This window comes from Polyodon spathula, chromosome 11, assembly GCF_017654505.1.
Source record: "Polyodon spathula isolate WHYD16114869_AA chromosome 11, ASM1765450v1, whole genome shotgun sequence".
Taxonomy (NCBI): Eukaryota; Metazoa; Chordata; class Actinopteri; order Acipenseriformes; family Polyodontidae; genus Polyodon; species Polyodon spathula.
Window position 1 is genome coordinate 30,107,377 of NC_054544.1, and position 13,355 is coordinate 30,120,731.

General features: G+C 42.2%; 1 pseudogene; it reads left to right on the forward strand.

The window, feature by feature from the left end:
* Nucleotides 1–9,596: 9,596 nt before the first annotated feature.
* LOC121323447 lies at nt 9,597–13,283 on the forward strand (annotated as a pseudogene).
* Nucleotides 13,284–13,355: the final 72 nt, after the last annotated feature.

The following is a 13,355-nucleotide window of genomic DNA, read 5'->3' on the forward strand; positions in this document are numbered from 1 at the left end:
TGACCTGCCCCAGCTGCCACTCCACTATCGCACCGAGAGAGATACCGTTCAGTATACAACGTCCAGTGGCGCTCAGCTATTGGCTAAAGCAGCTCGTTGTTTTGGTACTGGCCATCCTCTGAGGCGACTGTTATCGCCAGCGAAAGTGCTTTTTCTCACCAGAAAAGCTGCTTTATCAGAAACAAATGCATCATGTTCTACAGACAAAGCTATTGGTTTGAGTTAATCAGGAGTGCTTCCTCTCTGCTCATACACTTACACTGCGACTAATATTTGCATGGTAATCACCTCTGCACAAATGGACACAATGTTCCTTGTTATCAGTCAAATACTTCAGGAATTTGAGGTATAAAAATGTGTTTGTGTCTCAGATATTAGTGCCTACCTTGACAATAATGAATGTAAGTAAAAAGGCCTGGTGTTAACTCTACAGTAAACTCTGCGTGTAATACAATATAAACACACTCATCATTATCCGAGGCTAATAGCAAGCTAATTTCATTGTGAGCCAAAGCTAAATCCAGGGCTTAATGACGACACCCCTTGTCTGATACATTTTAAAGAATTTGAATCTTTTTCGTAAAGGAAAAGTCTGATTTACAAAGCGTTTTGCACCTGCTTGGTACAAATGTCTTGATTTGTTGGTTAGCGGACCCCTGTGTTTTCTACAATGAAAGCTTGTATAAATAAAGTAATCTTTAAACCTTGTAAGCCCATAACAGCTTTGTCTTTCTTGGTTTATTGCTCGACTTCCAGCCTCTATTGCTTTGAGTAGCAAGGGTGAGGGTGAGCAAGGGGGGGGGGGGGGGGGGGGGGGGGGGGGAATATTTGGGGGGGGGTGGGGGGGGGGTGTGGGGGGGGGGGGGGGGGGGGGGGGGGGGGGGGGGGGGTGGGGGGGGGGGGGGGGGTGGGGGGGGGGGGTGGGGGGGGGGGGGGGCGGGGGGGGGGGGGGGGGGGGGGGGGGGGCTGGGGGGTGGGGGGGGGGGGGGGTGGGGGAGGGGTTGGGGGGGGGGGGGGTGGGGGGGGTGTCGTCCTATCTGCTCGGTTTTCAACCATTCCTAGGGCAAGCCCAAATCCTTTGCTAAAACAAAACAGTGCTTTGAGAAACCTTGGTGCCAGGTAACGACAGCTTGGTGGTTTCGTGTTATTGAAGTGGGGGGAAAAGTGGGAGGGGGCTTAGGCACCGGCCGTGGGAGGGGGGGGCGGGGGGAGGTGAGGGTAGAAGAGAGAACAGGTAGGAAAGGTGGAAGGGGTGGGGGGGAGGTGGGGGGGGGGGATCATGGGGGGTAACATAATATTATATTATACCAGCTTATTGGGGGGGGGGGGGGGTGGGAGGGGGGGGGTGAGGAGGGGGGGGAGGGTGGGGGGGAAAGGGGGGTGGGGGGGGGTGGGGGGGGGGGGGGGGGGGGGAGAATGGTGGGGGGGGGTGGGTGTGGGGGGGGGGGGGGGGGGGGGGGGGGGGGGGGGGGGGGGGGGTATCTTTTAGAAACCATTCTGGAAAATGACTTAGAATACGCACTTGGTGACCGGCACCACCTTTTAGCAAGAGAAGAGGGGGGGGCGGGGGGGAGGCAGGGGGGGGGTAATCTCATAAAAAAAGGGGGGGGGGAGCGGGGGGGGGGGGGGGGCGGGGAGGAGGGTGGGGGGGTCACCATTTTTATGGCTCCCGTTCGGCATACCAGAATGATAGCAATTCATTATGTGTGCTGATTATGTTTTACAGCTGCATCTGTGGTACAACATAACAAGGCAGATCACCAAAATTAGCAGAACTTTCAATCAACAAACCAATTTGCTGGTGCAAAACAAGGCTGGTCAGCAGCATGGCTATCAGCTTCATGAAAATAGGGATTTCCTCTGAGAAAAGTTCCTGTGAGAGTCTTCATCTTCCCATCAGTGCCAATTGTTTTATTATTCTATTTTATTTGTTACAATGCTTTTAAAGTAAGCAGTGCTCCCCTTACACACAAATAAATGGTTTACACATAAAAACATAATATTATATTATACCAGATATGTAACCCTTGTGTATTCCTGTTTCAGAAATCCTGGGTATTTGTCATGCTTCATAATGCAGCTTAAGATACTCTACCATTTGAGGCAGACTCTGAGCAAGCCTGAGCAAGGTGGATAAAAACATCTTTAATAAGCTCACTGTTTACCAAACATCCCTGAGTGCAGAAACAGTAAGAACTAGTGATTACAAACACATATCATGCAGACTCAAAGATTATAAGTATTCATTTCATTTTTTAACCCACTGACATGCAATCTAAATATAAATGACAAAGTGAATAAATTGAACTAAATTTGCACTTGCATTACATGTAATAGAATACCACGTGAAGTTAAAACAGAAATGGGAGAACCCTAAACCTGCACATTGCAGTTTTCTTTTCTCTTTTTCTTTTATTTAAAAGTTTGTGAGCATGAATGTTAACACTGCCAAAAGCGCGGTGCTCAAGTTGCAGAAAGAGAATGCTGAGTCGAGCACCTTGACCCACACGAAGCACCTCACCCTTTCCTTTGCTAGTATGCCAACTTGTGTCCTTTTTCTTTGCTTTTAATCTGTGAGATTGCATGAAAAAGTGGGAGACAAGGCTACAGGTTTTATTAAAGGCTTGAAACAGGGAAGTACTCATCTGGGTATGGTTTAAGCGCATGTCACTGTGCCCTTTATTGAAACTGGACTCTCTTTCAAAACCGTTTGAACCTTCCCGATGATTGAACTACAGTGCTGCACTGCAACTGGATAACCAGGGAAACTTAAATAGTTTGTCTGAATCTCTAAACCACATTTACGCAATATATAAAAAAGAATGTTTCTTTTTTTTTTCTTAGATGCATAAGCTATCAATGGGAATAGAAAAAGAAAAGGAAATTATATTCTCAGTCACATTCTAAGTAAGTGTTGGGTTATCATGAGAATATATGAATATGCGGAATGCATTAATAATAAATGTGTATTTCAATTGTTTTAAATATCAGTTAAACAGGATATGTTATTTTGTATATTAATATTCTGTATTGTGCTGTATTAGAACACCCCATTGCTTGTGTAGTTTGGATTTGTGGTGGATATGAAATCAAACCACGGAAAAATTGTCAAAATAGAATAATGAGTGATTGTCTAATTGTATTGATGACTTTAATAGGCCACATGTGCACTTTATTTAAAATAGTAAGAGGAAAGGAACTATTAGCCACGCGTGATCAAATGCATGAGACCTTTAGCTGTTGAAAGAGTAGGTAGCGGGGTTCTGAAAAATCTAGCGTCACCCAACCCCTAGTGTTGCTACAGGTATTTAAATAATGTACCTGCCATTTTTCTTTACATTGTTAGCATCCTGACAACTTTTTACAGTTTTTAAAGAAAATGTTTTTTTTTGCTACAACATAACATATACAATCCAGAGGATAGTAAGTACAGTTACATCAAAATATTATTATTATTATTATTATTATTATTATTATTATTATTATTATTATTATATTATTATTATTCTCTAAAAAAAAAAAAAAAGAACCAAGGGGAAATTACAGTAATAAACGTATTATATGTATAGAAAATACCTTTCCAACTCATTATACAAAAATACTCATTATAATAATAATGCAGAGAAATATTTTTGAAACACTTATTGTCCTGGCTCCTTTTGTATTCATTGTGTTTCTAATTGTTCCTAACAAATGTGTTAACTCTCTTTCAAATAATCAATTTTAGGTGTAGTTTTTGAAAATTTGCATTTATGTATGTGATACTTTCCAGATAATATGAAGTAATTTCAAATACAATTACCTCATTATTCAATGATTTACTAAAGTATCCAATTATATCCTTTATCTCCAATATAAACCTCTCCCTTACATTCCTTTACAAAAACATCAAAACATTGTTCCAAAATACTTTATCCATGTCACAGTAAAAAAATGAATGTGTGGTTTCTGGATACCAAAAAAGCAACATAAACGTTTATAACTCTCTTATACCATTGTTACACTAGATGGATAATATCGATGTAATATTTTGTCATTTTACAAGGTAACATGCATGCTTGAAGTCATATGCCATACAATTTTCCAATTAATTGAACCTCCTTTTTACACTTAGAATTTTAAGTTCTGTTTCAAAGCTCTTTTCAAAATGGCTGCTCTAATGCACTGGGGTTTGAAATCTGTCCTCTAAATCACTGCTGGAAGAGTGTGGGGGCGGGGGGAAACATAACAAGTGCTCTAGCTTTTCTGTTCCGTGCCACATCATGGATCGTTATTGCTGTGTGACCTGTTTGACAATGTGGGCACTAATCCTTACATTGTCAGTGTGCTAGAGCGGACATTTTGAAAAGAGCTTTGCAACAGACTTTAATTTATAAGTGTAAAAAGTTGTCAGGGTGTTAACAATGAAAAGAAAAAATGACATTATCCCAGCCTCATCTTGGCATCTATTACCTATAATTCACTTTAATCCCTAGCAGTTGGTGCACTTTATATTAATTATTACAGCAACCTGTCCTCTCAATACACAATAATGTTTTCTCAGATCTGATCCAGTACCAGACACTTGGTGTAGATGCTTATCTGTTTTACAAAGTCCTCTGGCTGGAAACCAATCAGTGTAATACTAAATGCAATATTCCTGGTGAAACAACAGGATTACATTTTTGGGAATAAAATCCTTCCATAAATAGAATAAAAATCACGTTGGCCTGTTGTTTTTCTCTTCTTCTTGGTGTAATTGGATGTAATCTGTACTCTCTCACCCACTATGTTAGCTCAACAGATTAAGTGTGCTGTACAGAATCTCTGCTGTACTCTCTCATCCACTCTGTTAGTTCAGTAGATTAAGCGTGCTTTACAGAACCTCTGCTGTACTCTCTCATCCACTCTGTTAGTTCAGTAGATTAAGCGTGCTTTACAGAACCTCTGGCTATCAGAGAATCCAGGAACATTATGTATTGTGCTCGATTCTCACACTAAACAGTCCAGAGCTACATTGTCCCAAGGACTCGTATGTAGCATTAGATAAGGCTAATCATTTCATTTAATGTACAAGGAGGCACTTTCCATCATACTGTTTTCAAGTTCATCCTGCCAAGCTGTTGTTAAGGAGGCAGTGTTTCTTACAGGCAGGGATAAGACTGGATATTGTTCCCAGCTCATCCAGCTCTAAGACCAAGTGGGGAAAAAAAGTCTATGGTCATGTTCATTTATTACATTAGAGGAAACCAGCTTTATTAGTTAAATATATTAATTGTGTTAATTATAATGATATCTTTAGTCCATTACCTTTAGTACTGGGGGCAGAGAATATATGTTCCCTCAGAAGATTTGTTCCACCCAGGAACGACTATTTTTTCCCTTAGGAGCCAATATTCGTGAATGTTGCTTCCCTGTCCGAATATTTGTACCCTTAGTTTTTTGTAACAAAGTAATCATATCAGTCTATAGCCATGCATTTTCAACTAAAACCTTAATATTAAGACCACTTTCCAGAACCCTAATCCTAAACTTTTACCATCCAGTCCATTCTGACAGGTCCAGCCTCAACTGCAATAATACATGACAACAGCCTGCAAACACTGCTCACATAACTAACATCGTACATGCAGTATTCACAACAAAATAGCATAAATCACAAACGTGCATCTAGGGGGGAACAAATGTTCGCTGGTGGGAACAAATATTCATTCCCTTGGGGATATAAATATTCCCCAAATATTTGTTCCTGGATGAACAAATATTTAGGGGAACTGTGGCAAAATGGTTTGTAGTGCTCCGGTGTATAGGTGAGTTGAGGTGCTCCAACAAAGGACAATCACAAAGTCTACCGGTCAGTGCATTTTTGTTGTAATGCTGCTGTTGTTGGTGCTGTGCCGATTTTAGATTGTCCTGGGCCAAATGACCAACCAAATCCAGGCGATCACGGAGTAGGAGCACATGCTGCACTACATTTTTGGACAAGCCTTTGTGCTCCTCCCACCCCTCTCTCAACAGATCGAGGATACCGCGAGGTTGTCGGACGTACAGGAGCTCAAAGGGGGAGAACCCTGTTGAACTCTGCGGCACCTCTCTCACTGCAAAAAGGAGGTAGGGGAGAAGCGATGCCCAATGTTTTTGCTCTTGATTCACAAATCGTCTCAGCATCTGTTTTAATGTTTGATTAAAACGTTCCACCAAACCGTCCGATTGTGGATGATAAACGGACGTCCTGATGGGACGTATTTTTAATATTTTATACACCTGCTGTAGCTTTTGAGACAGAAAGTTAGTCCCATGGTCAGTCAGTATTTCTTTGGGGATCCCTACTCTCGATATAATCTGTGCTAGTTCTTTGGCTATTGCAGCGGCACTAGTGGACCTCAATGGAACTGCCTCTGGGTATCGCGTTGCATAATCCACCACTACTAATATATGCGTATACCCAGAGTCAGAAGGTAGCAAAGGGCGCTCAAAGGGAGTGGAAATAATTGGCAGTGGGACCAAAGGGGCAAGGCGCACTCGACCCGGCGCTATTCGCTGGCAGTCTGGGCATGTGGCTACATATTTCGACACTTCATTATGAAGTCCTACCCAATAAAATCGAGCCAATATGCGTTCCCTCGTCTTGTCGGCTCCCAAGTGTCCTGCAAAGGGGATGTCATGCGCCAGCCTCATGACCTCAGGCCAACACGACGGGGGAACCATCAATTGCGTTACAGGCTGTCCTGTGCCCGTGGCAGGGTTTACCCTGTACAGTAATTGCCCCTTGATAATGAAGTGCGGATATACCAGTGCCCCAGCGCCTTCAACGTCCTTACCTTCCATAGACCTGACCTGTTCCCAAGCGTGCACCAGTGTGGGGTCGTTTTTCTGGTCCCACACTAGGTCCGTGCTTGAGCCCCACATGTCCGGTACATTGAGAGGGGCTGGAGTAGCATCTGCCCTGGATGGCCCAGTAACCTCGCCCCCTCGGTCACACTGCGTACCGACTCCCTTTGAGTGGCGTTTGATACCATCTGCGCTCTCTCCCACCAGTCCCCAGCCTCGTTTCAGAGATGCACCTTCCCATTTTTCGATCCGTCTCTCTTTCTTTGTTTTCCTAGGATGAGAAAGAGAATTAAACAGGTCGGCTTGCAGGGGAAAAATATCACCAATCGTTTCCCCTGCTCTGTCTGCCACGGTTACGTGTGTGGTTGGGACTGCCTTTTGGAGCAATTGTCGATACTGTGGCCAGTCCCGACCCAGGATTACGGGGTGCGGCAGCCTTTCCACCACCTCCACTATGAGGTGGCGTTGTGTCGAACCTATCGACACGTATGCTTTTAGGGTGGGATATGTCGCCGTGTCTCCATGGATACAGGAGATCGTCACCTTGCCTTGTGGCTGCCACGACATACCGCCTAAGAGAGACGTTTGAATTAAGGTCTGTGCACACCCTGAGTCCACTAAAGCATGGGTACTCACATTACCAACCACTACATCAATAATACAAGGCCCCTCCCGACCCTTTCCCCGTACCTTACCTGCCTCAGATGCCAGATAACAGGTCGCCACGTTGCACTCCATTGCCGCGGGGCACAAGCGGGCGATGTGTCCAGGCTCATGGCACCTGAAACAGACGATCGGGGCAGAAGGCACTGGGGTTAGCTGTCTGTCCCGCTGCTGATACTGCAGCAGGTCGGGGGCAGTAAATCTACCCCAGCTGGGGGCCAACTGCTGTCTCCATGGTAGGGAGGTGGGCCGGCCCATTGAGGCTGGTGATCTGGGAGGTCTGGTTCCCAACTGGAGAGACGAGGGCACTGATCCGCGGGTGATGGGCGCAACGAGAGGGGTCAGTAGTCCAGTCTTTACGGAGACCAGGGAGTCCCCATAATCCTCCGCAAGTCTGACGGCGGCCTCCAAGATGGTCGGGCCGTATCCATCCCTGGGTCTCGGCGCCGACCACATGGCAGAACTGCTCCAGGACGACCCGTTATGCAAAAGTTATCCTTGAATAGTTTTTCCGCGCTACAGATTCCAGCGAGCAGTGGGTTGGATTATAGCTGCTTTGTGGCCTGCTAACCATCCCGAGATCCTTGACTTAAAGTGCTGTTTGTCTGGTTGGCCGGCAGCCTGTGTGTGACCCGGCGGCTCGCACCCTCTGTCTGTGTGTGGCTGCTTTTTTGTTTGGGTGTTTTTTGTTTTGTTTTCATACCTTGTTGGGTGAAGGTCAGCTGTCACTCTCAACAGTATCCTACAGGGATACAGCATAAGCCTGAGCACAACTGGTCAACTGATCAACTGGAATGGTTGTCTAGACCTGCCCTGTGTCTGCTGGTTTTCATTCCAAATGAACTCTCAATTACTTAACTAGACCCTTAATTTATTTATTTGATTTACTTATTTTTATTTATTTCATTTATATAGCACCTTAGGTCGTAGACCCCAAGGTGCTTCACAGAAAGCACAATACACGCAGCATCATAAAACATTAAAATAGCATAAAAAAGATAATAAAAAGACTATTTCAAATAAAAAGTAAATACATTTCCAATCATAGTTATATATAAATGAATTGATAATTTGCTTAATTAGTCCTTATCAGCTTTTAAACATTTGCAGTGTTCAAGTTACTAATAAAATGTTACAGCTAACCTCAAATCTGCAACTGTTTAAGAGCTGAAAACAATTAAAAAGATCTAATTAAGCAAATTATCCGTTCAATGAAGGGTCTAATTAAATAATTGAGAGCTCAGCTGGAATGAAAACCAGCAGACACAGTGATCCCAGAGAACCGGGATTGAGAACCACTGGTCTAGTCAATTTGCTATGAGTAGGAGGGTGTTTGGAGCAACCATCTTCCTCTAGAACATTTTGGGCAATCAAAATGACAAACTTCCATTTTGTATATCACCCAGACAGTGGTCTTACATATACATTTTATTTTGCTGTGCAGGGTTTTAATATCGATTTGCAGGTCTGCTTGGTGAAAGGTAAAAGAGTTTATTTATTGCACGTTAATTCTTTCGGTGCTATGCAGACCATTGTGACACTGAGATGATTAAATTAATAATCTAAAGGATATCGTTCTATACAGTTCAAATTACTTCTAGGGAAACTTTTTTAAACCCCCCTGGCTTGGTCGAGAAAGGTGTATAGTTGTGATGATGTATAATATATTTAGGAAGCTAAGCAGCGCCATCTTGTGGCTACAGGATCGTCAAACTACTGATTTGGGTCTTTTCAACTCACATTGCATTCTGGTAAGCGTAGTCCAGCTGTGAACGTGCCAGAATCCACTGCGATGTGAGTTGAACAGCCTGAACTGTCCAAGCATATTATTGGATTCATAGGATTTCCCTGCCTTTACCGATCACACAGGTTTCCTGTAACAACCTGGACTAGTTTATCCTGGTCAGGATATTACATTTGCTTTACTATATTAGTATTGTGTGCTTCAATTCCCAAATCATGCTGGAGTTTTCAGCAAGTACATAGTTGTTAGGACAATTCACTGTAACGCTATACGCATTCACTCACTGGTTAGAGAAACAATATAATGCGACTGTATTTAAAATACAGAAGGACACTTGAACAGCTTTACTCTGGTATGTATCGTATTTCAATTCGAATAAATGACTGATCTTTCCAACAGCACACCACTCCTCCAAGGCAATGAAAAGTAAAACTCCATTTCCCAGAGTGCACTTTCCCCATTCCTTGGTGGGTTTAAGGAAGGTCAGTCTGGTAGAGCACTGCAAACATGGCAGCCTTCAGAGTAACTAGGCGTTTAATCAGAGACGTGGAAGAGAAGTATTGTGTCTTTGGAACTGGGTAATTTTCTTTAATGTGACCCTGCAAGCCATTGCGCTCTGTAGTTTAACTATGCGTATTTACCTATGGTCTACCTTAACTTTTAATTTTAACACAATTATAATACGGCTGTCAACCATAGTACTTACAGTAGCTGTGTTGTGTATTATATTTGGTCATTTAAAAAAAAAAAATACAGTATATTATTGCTAATAATAACAATAATAGCAGACAGCACGATTAAGCAGCCGGTGCCACTGTGTGAGCTCAGACTTTTGTTAATCACCCACCTGCAATAAAGAAAAGTTAGTGATGCCCGCTTATTATATAGGCTGTGCTAACCGTCACAATAACCCTGGGTCCATTGTGAGAAAATGTCTTTGCAAGCGCATCCTGTTGAAAACCATGATCACAAAGCGTGACTGGAAGAATTTTGTTTAGGTTTATGTTACTGATTCTTATGATTGATTGGATGTCCTTTGTGAAAATACTCTGTGGGCATGTTTTACTTTGGGTCCAGGTCCCACAGATGGCAGAAGTCCCCAGTTTTCAGACGTGGGGGTTCAGAATATTTTTACCAAAATCACAGGGCTGGACCTGCAGAAGGCATTCCGACCCGCTAAAGAGGAGCTGAAGCCGCCAACCTACAGACTGATGACAGGCGTGCAGCTTGCACAGGTACTGGGAGGGTCTGCCTTAAGATTTCTTTCTGTTTTGCATCCTTGTTTGGGAGGTGAAATATATACGGAGTATGTGCCTTAGCAACATACATTGTACAATAATTCAAAACTACGAAATGCATCTCCTTTATTTGAATGTACTGCAGTCATTCACTAACGTGACATCAGTTAGTCTTCAAATTTTCAGGTTTCAAACCTAATTTCCTCCATGTTTTTTTCCCCTCTGCTTTCAGGCTACACAGAAAGCAATGCAAGTTGCTAAAGAAAGGCTAAAAATGGCACCATTTCTTCCAGAATGAAAACCAATTGATGATGTTTTAGCGGAAGATAAGTTCCTGAAGGGATTGGAGACACGAAATATGTTTACTGACATTACCTACAACAGCCCACACAGAGTGAGTGTAATATACAGACCAACATAGCAAACCGTTGAATTGGAATACATGTTGTTATTAATACCCTTGTCTATTTACGTGCATTTAGAAACTTGATGCATTTCTTGGTCTTCTGTAACTGGCTCCAATTGTAATTATTCAGTTCTGGTTTGTAGGACTGCACTTTAAGCTGTAGTGCTTGTCTGTTTTCAGATAGTATTAAAAAGGGCTGCCTGTTTTTTTTTTTTTGCAGGAGCATTTCATTGTGATCCGGGAACCTAACAGCACTTTACGCAAGGCAACTTGGGAGGAACGGGACCGGATGGTGCAGCTCTACTTCCCCCAGGAAGGCAGGAGACTCACGTCTCCACCAGTCTTCAAAGAGGAAAACCTAAAGATAAAGAACAGCTTCTGCAACTCCCTTTGTTGCGTTTTGCTTACAGTTTCACCTGTATCTAAATAGTGTTCCAATTCTCCAGGATGTGTTCCTCCAAGACCGTCAAGGACGTCCTTGACCTCTGCCTTGTCCAGTTTGAACCAGATTCACCAGACTACAGAAGAGTGAGTGCAGTGCTATCTTTACAGTAAAACCTGATCACTGTCACCTGAACTAAATTCTAGAGAATGACAGTGGCAAGATTCAGTGACGGTATTAAAAGCCATGTTGTTGTTGTTGTTGTTATCATTATTTAAATTTTTCTTTTTTTTTAAATCAGTAAACAACCTGCAGTGTTTAGATCACACATGCATGCATTTTGAGAAATATCCATAAAACCATTCCTAAATGTTGTATTTCCAAGGAATTTAAAATGTGTTTTTGATCGTTCTCTCAATTTTTTATCAGGTCCACAATCTAACATGTGAAGACATTGATAAACATGGAAAGTACGACTTTCTGCGTTCAACAAGGCACTTAGGTGGAATGGTCTGGTACTTGGTGAATGAAAAGAAAATAGACGGCTTGCTGATCAATATGATCCAGAGAGACCTGTATGTCTACTGTAAATAAATGAAGATTGGAGCGATGATCTTGCACTTGGCTTGAACCTCAAAAACATTGTTTCAGTTCTGACTTAGTTTAAATATCACTTTTGTGGTGGTGTTGTTTTTACAGAATACAAGATGCTGCATCCTCAAGGTCCATCTGCAAAGGAAGCTGTTGAACAGCAAGCCCAAGGGATTGATTTGGTAAAGGTAAGCAAGACTTTCACCTGTTTCATAGGGCTAATCCTGCACTTTTCTAGTACAGGGTCACCTGCCCATCCACTGCCTAGAATCATCATTTCAATCACAACAAGTAGAAGAAAGGAATTCAGGTTCCATCAGACAGTCTAGGACCCTAAGGGTTAATCGTCAGCATATTCTTTTCAAAACGATTTATTTTTAATTGTAGAATTTGCTACCAAATGTGATTGTATATTCTCCTCCTGGCTCAGGTAGCCAGGTTGTGGTAGATGTCATGCAAAGGACGCTTCATAACCAATTAGTAACAAACATGATCTCAGGTGAAAGGGGAGGCCATTTTAAAGAACGAGTCTCTACACATTGACAAGCTGTTTCCCCCAATCTGGCTGAAGCATAGGACTTCACAAAAGCCAAGTAGATCAGTTTAGTCATGGACAGTATTGTAGTGTGAGCTGATGTAGTAATGCCCCACCAATAATAGTTTAACAGCAGATTTCCAAAATGTTTATCAAAAAGAATGAAAGTAGGTAAGTAGGCCAGTATGCTTTCCAATGGTTTTGTTCATTTTAAAGTGTCTATTTAGAAAACTGGATGATGTTTTGAGGACAGGTTAACTGTATAAGAGTCATTAAACCAAAACTTCTAGGTAGATACAGTAATGGTTAAGTTAAAATATATGTTGATCCAGTTTTGTGTATAGTTATGCTTTTACTGATCCACTTGTGAAGTCAATAAAACAATGTCCCTGTTTCTAAGATTTTTGCCAGGACAGAATCTCTGCAGGCTGGATATGTTGAACTTGCACTCCAAGCTTATCAGGAAACTGAACCATCTGCACAATCATCCTCACCTTGAATTGACAAATGCAGAATCAGATAACATAAGGAGGTGGTCTTTGAGAATAATTGTCCTTTACCCTGAATAAGCTGTTTTGTGCAATTGATTACTTATTAGAAGGACTTGTACCAGTTTGTTTCATAAGTCAAAAGGTTATTTCCATTGTTAATGTTTTAATAAAATACTGTACATACATTGTTTCAAATGAATTGACTTGATGTACATACAAGACTTCTTTAAAAGGTGTTACTACTTCGTGCCGTCATTTATTTCTTACTGGTAATCGACATACCTGGAACTTGCCATTATATTTGTTAAACTCACACTTAACACCTGACCTATCAAATATTTTCAGGCTTTATGTATTTGGTCTTCCTCAATAATGTTTGGAGGAGCAATATGAGAGCCATTTTAAAATGATAGGTGTAGAAACCTTTATGTATCATTAAAAGGGTGAAAGCCATGGGTTCAGAAATATGATTTGCAGGTATTCAGTGAAGAAAAT